This window comes from Cnephaeus nilssonii, assembly GCF_951640355.1.
Source record: "Cnephaeus nilssonii genome assembly, chromosome: X".
Lineage (NCBI taxonomy): Eukaryota > Metazoa > Chordata > Mammalia > Chiroptera > Vespertilionidae > Cnephaeus > Cnephaeus nilssonii.
In genome coordinates, this window is record NC_137071.1 from 35,175,415 (window position 1) to 35,186,597 (window position 11,183).

The 11,183-nt window shown below is 44.2% G+C and overlaps 1 pseudogene across 1 annotated transcript; it reads right to left on the reverse strand.

The window, feature by feature from the left end:
• Window positions 1-9,976: 9,976 nt before the first annotated feature.
• On the reverse strand, window positions 9,977-10,896 carry LOC307095280 (centrosomal AT-AC splicing factor-like; annotated as a pseudogene). The gene has a single exon. The product of its transcript is annotated as a centrosomal AT-AC splicing factor-like (transcript).
• Between the last annotated feature and the right edge of the window lie 287 nt (window positions 10,897-11,183).

Here is an 11,183-nt window from a genome sequence, read left to right on the forward strand (position 1 = left end):
AAAGACTGATCCCCCCTCTTGTAGGGTTCCGTCTTCTCCCAATAGTAGGGGACCCTGAGTTTCTCGCCGAGGCATCTAGAAAGCCAGGGGTGGTCTGGGTCCCCGATCAGCTGAGCGCAAGCGCTGTCCAACTGGCTCTGGAGAGTCTGGTTTCAGGGGGGCGCGGGGGGAGACGGAAGGAGGTGGTGTATCAAAGCTTCCCTGACCAGGCAAAGGAGCACTGGGTGCCATGTGAGGCACATATAGAGGTGGTAAAACTAGCGGCAGTTCCTCGGGCGGGGGGGGGGGGGGGGGGGTCCTGTAGGCTGAGCTTCCTTCTGAGGGAACTGCTTCTTTTCTCCCGCCACTAAAACTTTACTCAGTCCCTTCTTACACACGCAGAGCCAGATCCAAGGAGGCCTGTGCCGAGCTATTTCTAGCCATTGATCTATGTAAGAAAACTGATCAGGATGACCAGGGTCAACCGTGATGACCTCAAAGAGGGCCTGACAGTTGGGACATCTAGGGTTCCCTCTGAGGGCCAACCCACACCATAGGCTGGCCATTCTAATTCACAGAATTTTCTTAGTTTCCAGAGAAATAGTTTCACACTATAATCCCCAGCAAATTCTTTCTGTAAAACCCAGCATTCTATAATATCCTATCTAATAATAGAGTAATATGCAAATTAACCATCACTCCACGACAAAATGGCGGCCCCCATAGCCACAAGATGGCAGCGCCCAGTCCGCTCAACTCTGCTGCTGGAGTGTCCAGCCTGTCGGCAGGAGCAGCAAAGCTGGATCCGCCTCCGGAGGCTTTTTTTTTTTAATTAATTAATTTTTTTTTTAAATTTCTTTATTGATTAAGGTGTCACATATTTGTCCTCATCCCCCCATTCCCATCCCACACCCCTCCCCGGTTGAACTTAACCATTGGTTAGGTTCATATGCATGCACACAAGTTCCGGAGGGGTTTTTGATCTGCCCCGAGACACGGCAGTCAGAGCCTGGACAGCAGGGCATGGAGGCTTCCTCAGCAGCGGGGAAGCCCCAGGCCCTGCAAACAGAGCCTGGACATCAGGGCATGGGGGCTTCCTTAGTGTGTCGGTATCCCAAAACCCCCAGGCCTGGCAGACAGAGCACACTGCAGGGCATTGGGGCTTCCTTGTCATGGCGCATGGGGATGCTGGCAGAAAGCGGAGAGCAGGGCATGGGGGCTTCATCTCCATGGCTGCAGCGAAACCTCCAGGCCCGCAGAGAGCAGAGAACCACGGAGTGGCCTAAGCCATCAGTAGGACATCCCCTGAGAGCTCCTGGATTGTAGAGGGGGCAGGTTGGGCTGAGGGACCCCCGTGCACGAATTTCGTGCACTGGGCCTCTAGTTATAACTAATAACTATTAGTTATAACTGTATTTAACAAAGGCTTCTATGTACCTTCAGTATAAAAATTTTCCTTCATGAGAGAGAAAACAAACATTCAAGGCATTTCAAAGCCTATTGGGATGATCTAAAGCCAATTCTAGGTCAAGAGAAAGTTTCTTAAAATTTAAACCCTTGAAGGGTTGTCAAACTTGATATTACCAAAAGATTATATATCAGAGTGTATTAGACACAAACATTCATATAACTTTCAGAAATAACCAACTTTAGAAATTACCTTCATTCTCCTTCAAAATGCATTTCTATGCCTATGCTTTCTTTATTGCCCCAAAGCCATACTTTCTTTCTAATTAGTTAGAATTCTTAACCTTAAATTTTAGGTGACATGTAAGTAATTAACATTCCTCAGATTAGCAATACATTCATATTTTTTAAGAGACACAAACAGAAATTTCACTAGATAAACAATTTAAACAACAAAGAGACATATTTAAACAATAAAGACAGATAACATTCCCCACTAAATCTTTGAATCACCTCGGAAACGCAGGAGAGGTTTAGAAGGGTTTTTTTTTTAAAAACAAAACAGAAACAAACAAACATAAGCACCGGTGCGCTGCCACATTTACACCACAGAATACCCTGCGTTCACCAAATCAGTTTCAATTGTGCAGAGACACAGAACAAGTCCCTGAACAGAGGAAGTAGAAAACTGCCTAGGAACACTTCTCTTCTACCTTTTTCAAAGGCAGGCCAGACTCGGACCCTTCCAGTCCAAGTTTTTACTTCCCTCCCCGGAAGTCCAGGAGACAGTGAATACAGTCTAGAAGCCATTCCTCCAGATGATCCGAGCTATCCTATGGTAAATAATTACCTAGGTAGGGGCCAGATACCTCTTCTGTCTCATAGGACAGGCCAGAACTCGGACCCGTTTCCCCAGGGAAAAACTCACAGTTTCAGATGTCTGATTTTGACTTCCCTCCTGAGAAGTCCCAGAAAGGTGTTTCCTGCCTCTTCTGGGTCCGCCGGAGCGCGGAGTCGCCGCAGTCCCCGCCCCCCCCCCCCCCCCCCCCCCAGGCCCCATGAGTTCAGGAACTGGCGAATATGGCGCACCTTCCTTGGGTCCCAGAGCCCCAAGCGAGTGCCCCGAAGTCCACTCTCATCAGCAGTGGCCTAACAACCAGCTCAACTGATGTTTCTCGGTCAATGCACCAAATGTTGTGGCAGAATGCACAGGAGAACGATCAGCCAGCACTCTGAGGGAGGAAAGTTTAACCTTTATTTTGCAGATCTGCTAGTCCAGGGGAATTCCGGATCCAAAGCCTGAACTGAACTGGTGGGGAGGCTCTGGCCTCTATATCTCTTCCTGTGGCGGGCCCCTGAGGGTCCCCTCAACTCCACCCAAGTCAGCTGTGGCGGGGCCCTGGGGTTATGCTCTGCAGCTCGACCCAAGTCAGTCAGAGTTGGGAAGTAAGACTACAGTTTTAACCAGATACTGAACTAGGTTGCAAGCCCCCCATTTTCCTTTTTATCACGAGCCCCAACCAGGGCCTGGGCCTGGAAGGACCCTGCAACCAAGGTACATGCCCTTGACCGGAATCGACCCCAGGACCCTTTGGCCCTTAGGCCAACGCTCTATCCACTGAGGCAAATCGGTTAGGGCCCATATATATTTCTAAATATCAATATAAGAACATCTTTCTACTGTATATTGACCTTTAATGAGGTTTTCACCATGAAATAACTTTAAGCATGTTAATAAACAAAATGTTCTGTTAAGAAGTCTCATCTGTGTTAGGACTAAAATCCAAGTACCATGATCTCCAACACCAATAGCAGTGCCGCTACTTTATTGTGTTCTGTACAAATCTCTTACAGTCTTCAGGACCAAGCCCATTCACCCACATTTGCTCAATTTACAGCTGCAGTTCCTATAGTAATTTAGCACATATCACAGACTCATTGTATATCTACAAATCTTTTTTAGGGTGAATAGTATTTTATTAATTTTAAAATTTAAGTATAGTTAAGTATATTATTAAGTATAATATAACAATATTCTATTAGTTCCAGGTATACATGTAATTTATTTGTTAATCCTCACCCCAGGATATTTTTTTCCATTGATTTTTAGAAAGAGTGGCATGGAGAGAAGGAGGGGGGGGGGGAGAGAGAGAGAAAGAGAGAGAGAAACATTAATGTGAGAGAGAGACACAACAATTGGTTGCCTCCCGCGTGTACCCCAACCAGGGCCTGGAATGAACCTGCAACCCAGGTACATGCCCTTGATCAGGAATTCAATCCACAACCCTTTGGTGCATGGGCCAATGCTGTAACCACTTACCAACACTGGCCAGAACTACAACATAATTTATTTATATGTCCTATGATGTGATCATAAATCTTTAAGCATAACTGCTTGGAAACAAAAGTTGAACTAAATATAGAGGGAAAATTTTTAGCTTCCAGAGGCAAGGTTTTACTGAGCTAAGTGAATACAAAGGTGAAAGAAATGATACGATGTTTATAATTTTTAAGTAGTTGTTATGACCTCTAAATATTTATGCGCAAATAATTTCTGAGAGTTAAATGTATGTTTATGGGTATAAAGAGGTCATATATACTTTTTTTCCTCTTCTTTAAATTTTTTATTAAATTTATTGGAGTGACATTGGTTCACAAAGCCATACAGGTTTCAAGTGTACAACTCAACAAAGCATCATCTGCACAATGCATTGTGTGCCCATCATCCCAAACAAAGTTTATTTCCATCCCCATTTTCCCCCCTTTGCCCACCTCCACCCTGCCACCCTACTTTCCCTCTGGCTAACACCACACTGCTGTATGTGTTTATATGTTATGTATATATGTTTTTTGGCTAATCCCTTCACTTTCTTTCATCCAATCTCCCTACCCCCTCCCTTCTGACAGCTGTCAGTCTGTTCCATGTATTCATGCCTCTGTTTCTATTTTGTTCATCAGTTTATTTTGTTCATTAGATTCCACATATAAGTGAGGTCATATGGTATTTGTCATTCTCTGACTGGCTTATTTCACTTAGCATAATAATCTCCAGGTCCATCCATGCTGTCACAAAGGGTAAGAGATCCTTTTTCCTTTTTTACATGGCCGAGTAGCATTCTATTGTGTAAATGTACCAAAGCTTTTTATCCACTTATCTACTGATGGGCACTTGGGCTGTTTCCAGATCTTGGTTATCCTATATAATAAAAGCCCAATATGCAAATCAACCAAACAGCAGAACAACCAGTAGAACAACCGGTCGCTATGACGCATACTGACCACCAGCGGACAGACACACAACGCAGGAGCTGCTCCCATCCCGCAGGCCCCAGACCAGCCAAGGCAGGTGCCAGCAGGCCTCCCACCCCCTGATCACCCCACCGGTCGCCCCACAGATTGGCCCTGATCACCGGTCAGGCCTAGGGACCCTACCAATGCATGAATTTCATGCATCGGGCCTCTAGTTATAAATAACACTGTAATCAACATAGGGGTGCATATATCCTTTAATTTAGTGTTTTGAGTTTCTTCAGATATATTCCCAGAAGTGGAATCACTGGGTCAAAAGGCAGTTCCATTTTATTACTATTATTTTTTAATATTTTATTGATTTTTCACAGAGAGGAAGGGAGAGGGATAGAGAGTTAGAAACATCGATGAGAGAGAAACATTGACCAGCTGCCTCCTGCACACCCCTTACCGGGGATGTGCCTGCAACCAATGTACATGCCCCTGACCGGAATCGAACCTGGGACCCTTCAGTCCACAGACCAACACTCTATCCACTGAGCCAAACCGGTTTTGGCAAGGCAGTTCCATTTTAAATTTTTTGAGGAAACTCCATACTGTTTTCCACAGTGGCTGCACCAGTCTGCATTCCCATCAGCAGTGGAGTAGGGTTCCTTTTTCTCCACATCCTCACCAGCAGTTGTTGTTTGTTGATTTATTGATGATAGACATTTTGACAGATGAGGTGTGATATCTCATTGCGGTTTTAATTTGCATCTCCCTGATGATTAGTGACCTTGAGCATTTTTTCATATGTCTCTTGGCTATCTGTATGTCCTCTTTCAAGAAGTGTCATTCAGGTTCTTTGCCCATTTTTTAATTGGGTAAGGAAAACAAAGGAAAAAATAGACAAATGGGAATACATCAAACAAAAGCTTTTACACAGGAAAAGAATCCATCAACAAAATAAAAATGGAGCCCACTGAATGGGAGAACATGTGTGTCCAAGATACATCAGATAAGGAGTGAATTTCCAAAATATATAAAGAACTTATACCACTCAATACCAAGAAGACATATATACTTTTGAAATCAATTTGTAATTACTATTTGTATGTATTTATAATTCCTATTTATTTCACTTATCTCACATAAAAAATTTTCATGTTATGGTAAACTCTTTGTAAATGTACTTTTTATGACTATAAAGTATTCCATCATATAGATGAGCCATAATTCACTCAACTATTAGTTTCTAAAGTTGTTTCCAACACTCAAGAGTACATTTTAAAAAAGGATGTAAAGATTGTCTTTGTGTATAAAACTTCTAATTATTTCCTTAAAATACACTGTTAGGGGTGGAATTGCTGGAAAGAAGTGTATGATACATATGTAGAATAGTTCTCCAAAAAGATTTTTCTGCCCAGCCGGTGTGGCTCAGTGGTTGAGCATTGATCTATGAACCAGGAGGTCAGGGTTCAATTCCTGGTCAGGGCACATACCTGATTTGTGGCTCGATCACCAGTAGTGGGCGTGCAGGAGGCAGCCAAACAATGTTTCTCTCTCATCATTGATGTTTCTATATCTCCCTCTCCCTTCCTCTCTGAAATCAATAGAAATATAAATATTTTAAAAACTAGTCCTCTCAGTACCAGCTCTTTCATTCTCCTCCAGAAACTGTCATTCACATTCACACCAACACTTTAAAAAATAAAAGATTTTACCAACTCTACCGGTTTCACCAGCAATGTTTGAGAGTGCCCATTTTCATAAAAGGTTTGGAGGGTAAAGGGCCATTCACATTCAGTTTATTAAAAACAAGCAAAAGTTATAGAACAGTAAGAAGCTAGGAAAATTCTAGGACAAGTGAAATAGGGAAACCAAGACAGATAGATAATTAAACAGCAGTTTTCAGCCACCTAGTGAATCCTATCTTCCCTAAACCAAAGACAATTAAGAGTAATTAGTTTGCTCTTCACCTCTCCAACCAAAGGGTAAATAACTTAAACCACCCTACTTAGGGAAGCAGATAACAGAAATCCAATTAAGTCCCATTTGCCAACCACACCTAAGGACAAATTATGAGAATAAATTTCATTTTGGTACATCAATATAAAGCTGGTGAATAGTCTATTGATCCACCCCTAAAACCTCCCCTAAACGCCCAGACTTTAAAACCCCTGAAAATGAAGGTCCCAGTGCACTCTCCCTCCAGGGAGCATTCCTGTGCCATTCCCTGCCCTCCCCCCTCCCCAGCACTTATCCCCTAACCTCTAAGGGACCCCATGAGACTTGCAACCAAGAGAACAATAGGCAGAAGCAGTTTATTCCCCGGCTAACCCCCTGAATCTGTCTCCAAGACCCCCTTTTCTCTGATTTCCCAGTGAGCTAAGGCTCTCCTGTTGATTCTTCTATGTCCTTTCTTGTTTCACTCCCCTAAGTATATTTTTGCTGTGGTTAATAAATTCTTGCTTGCTTTTGTACACTTTTTCTCTTGATTGAAATCTTTCCCTCAAGAACACAAGAAGACGAGTTCTCATCGTCTCCCAGGTAACACATCCATTTAATTAAGTATAAGATGAGGGGAAAATCATGGATTTTCCAAGTGGGCCCTAAATGCCATTACAAGTGTCCCTATAAGAGAGAAGCACAGGAAGATCAGACACAAAGAAGAGAAGGCCATGTGAAAATAGAGGCAGAGATTGGAGTGATGCAGGAATGAGCTCAGGAGTGGCAGCCAGCAACCACCAGAAGCTAGAAAAAGCAGGGAACAAATTTTTCTCTAGAGCTTCTTCAGGCATCACGGCACTGCCCAGCCTTGACTTTGGACTTCTGGCCTCCAGAACTGTGAGAGAATACATTTCTGTTGTTTTAAGCCACCATCTTTGTAGTAATTTGTTACAGCAGCCAGAGGAAAGGAATACAATGCATCACCCTATTCTCTCAATTAACACTTTAGGACAGGACCCTGGCCATGGCAGTGGGCAGGTGGTGGTGGTGGTGGGTGGGGGCAGGGGCAGGGTGGAGATATTGAGATTTATTAAATAACCACCAGGTGACAGTGCTGTGCAGGGGATCACATAAAAAACTGTTCTGTCACTTCACTTTCTCCCTCTCCCCTTGGGTATCTACTTTCATCACTCCAGCCCACTGACCCAGAAACTTCTTTCTGGACCAAAAAAAGCTTCACACTTGGGCCTCAGACATCCATAGGTAGTTTAGATGATAGATATTAGGTTGAGTATGTCAGGGGTTGGTAAGCAATGAATGGAAACATCTGCCTTTTAGTACTCTACAAAGCTCCAAGCACTGTCAAAGTTGTAGCTTTTGGGGAAAACAACCCAGGATTCCCTTTATGGATGGCCTTTAGCAAATGGTGAAGTGGACAAAGCTGGTGACCTCTGTATTTCTAGCTGCTTCTCTTCAGTAAACCCGAACGCAGACACCCATTGCTCTTTGTGCTCTAGGTCCATGGTCGGCAAACTGCAGCTCTTGAGCCACATGAGGCTCTTTGGCCCCTTGAGTGTGGCTCTTCACAAAATACCACGGCTTGGGCGAGTCTATTTTGAAGAAGTGGTGTTAGAAGAAGTTTAAGTTTAAAAAATTTGGCTCTCAAAATAAATTTCAATCGTTGTACTTGATAGATCCTCCCTTCCCCCAACTGACGGACAGAGTATGATGTAATCTGCACCTGTGGCCTGGACATTCCCGAGCACCTAACCAGGCACCTTATATGGACTGTACATTGAACCACCAATCAGCACCTGCCAAATACCCTAAGCCCCCGATTCCTAAGTACCTAAGTGCCTAATCATGTGCCTTATATGAAACCACCAATCAGCTCGTGCCGAGTGCCCTAAGCCCCATCCCTTCCCATTCCTCCCCTCAAAAGGCGTGTTCACTCAAGCACGTGTGCTCTCTTCCTTTGCAAGGCAGCCCGGCAGGGTCCTTCTCCTCTAATAAAGCCTGTAGTCCTGGTTTTCGGCCCTCTGTCTCATCTTTCAGTACTGTTGATATTTGGCTCTGTTGACTAATGAGTTTGCTGACCACTGCTCTAGGCCCTTCAATCATGTAACCCATTACGTCTCCTCTTTTGATTGTAATGTCTAAAGCAAGGTGAAAAACTGTCCTGGCTAAATAGATATTTGAAATATGTATTAAAGGTTATGGACAAAAAGGGGCCGTATGCTAACCTGACTAGCTCAGGGAAGGCCTTTGTGGTGGCCTTTCAAACTCAGAGACCTAAAGGGATGGTCTGAAATTGAAACTTTTCATTACAAAAGCAGTTTATGGTGGGTAGTCATGTCCTAGGCTGGTGTCTTCCCTGACAAAGGTCAATCTTTACCTTAACTGAGCCTATTGTCTTTTTGCATCTATGTATGATAACAGGTTGTTGAAATGTCAAAGTAATTTTCCTTTTTCCAGACTCCTCCAAAGCACAGGCACCACTCTGCAAAGACCACAAATCCTCTCATTGTTATTGAGTTAACGGTTGACTGTTAACTATCCTGCACTCACCTAAGAAAAAGAAGTATGTCTATCATTTTACTTTTTATCCAATCCCAGATGTTCCCCGCCTCCCTAATCTATCACCAATGGATTTCCTGTAACCCACTTATGTCTTCTTTTTTGATTGGAATGTATAAAACAAAGTGGGGGGGGGGGAAACTGCCATTCTCCAGAGCATTATCCCAATCCATTGAGATTCTGCTTCCCACAATTGTTGACGTTTGGCTCAAATAAACTCACAAAAATTCTTCACAAGTTTGAATGTTTTTTACATTAACAGGGTAAAACCATAGGCACCAAATGGCATCACTTGTGCTAAAGCCTATGATATCAAACCTAGACTAAATACCTGACCTAATTGCAGTTTCAACCTTCTCCAGAAATATAATCTTAATTAACCAGTCTGGAATTTTCTGGTCAAGCACCAGAAAAGTAATCTATCACAGGGGCCCTCTCCATTGCGCCGCCACCACCACCACCAAAGGAAGAAGAGTCATCTGCATAATAAAACCCTTGCTTTTACCTTCCTTCCCCCAGGAAAATTTCCTGATCTAAAAATAATCCTTTCTTTTCTTTTGCTAATAGCTCCTTTGTCCCACACTTTTTCCTATAAAAACCTTCCACTTTGTACAACCCCTGTGAGCTCCCTTGTGGTTGCTACGTGGGATGCTGCTAATTCTGTGGGAAATATCTATTATTTTCCTATTTGGAGATTTAATTTGTGAGGTGCAAAGCCTAATCACCTGGTTGAGAGTCACAAGCAGGGCCGGCTTCATAGGTATGTGACCCCATAGTGAGAAGGTCCCTGTGTTTGTTTGTTTTTTACATTTTGAAAAAATAAAACTTTATTAAATCAATAAGTGGGTATGTCTTTTTCCAAAGTGAGGCAGTCACAAAGGATAGTAGCAGGTGTGGGTTTGCTGACTTGGCTTTGAGCCTTATGAAACCATTTTCTTTGCTGTTTGTTCCTTGCTGCAGCTTCAGTTTTGAATTGATGCCAGGATTGCCAGCAGTGTCCGTTCCAGACCCGGCCAAAAGAGGGCAGCCAGCCTGCACTGATGCTGGAGCTGTGGTCAAAGTTGGCCCCAACTCTGTCTGTGGGGGGAAGTTTCTTTAATTTCTGTTTTTCCTTTTCTTTAAGAAAGTCTTCATAGGAGGGTCCTATTTGTTGGTTCCCAGAGCTGTGTTCCTCATCTTGGACCATCCAGGGTGGTGTAGCACCTGATGACCAATGAATGTCAGAGGTTGTCCTGTCTCCATCCAGTCAAGCTCTGGGGCAGGTGGCAGGTCCAAGTATGAGGGCCACTGTGAGGTGGAGGCTACTTACTTGACTGGTTGTCCCTTTCCAGCTTCTGGGTCTGGCACTGCTTCTTGTTCCACCTCTTGGATATGAGCTGCCATCTCTTTGATCATCCTGTTTTTCCTCATAGGAATCCAAACATTTCATCGTGGATTTATTGAATTGTGCATAATCTTGCGGGGAGATGAGAAACTTCTCTTTCATCTGAACCTCCCACCAAAATCGGTTTGTTGCTTTCTTATGCTCTGGACTGGCCAGGTGCTCCAGCAGCTAAGGTGTGTGCGCACCTCACAGCTGCAGCACAGGTACCAGAAGCACCGCTGGTGCTCGGGCACTTACAGCTCCACCTGACAGCCTTGTGGGCGGCCTCCAGGAGGCGTGGCCAAAGCCACCTGCAGCTGCCCCTTGCTTGTGGCTGTAGACGTGCCCTAACAGAAGAAGGTCTGGTGGCACAGAGTGCAGCGCTGCGCCATCAGCCCAGAGCGGGCAAAGGGGACATGAAGTGAGTCCTACCAACCCATTGACCCTTCACCCTAGGGGTGGGGCCTTATTTTTTTTTAAATATATTTTATTGATTTCAGAAAGGAAGGAAGAGAGAGATAGAAACACATCGATGATTAGAGAGAATCCTTGATCAGCTGCCTCCTGCACACCCCCCACCGGGGATGTGCCCGCAACCAAGGTACATGCCCCTGACCGGAATCGAACCTGGGACCCTTGAGTCCGCAGGCTGACGCTCTATCCACTGAGCCAAACCGGT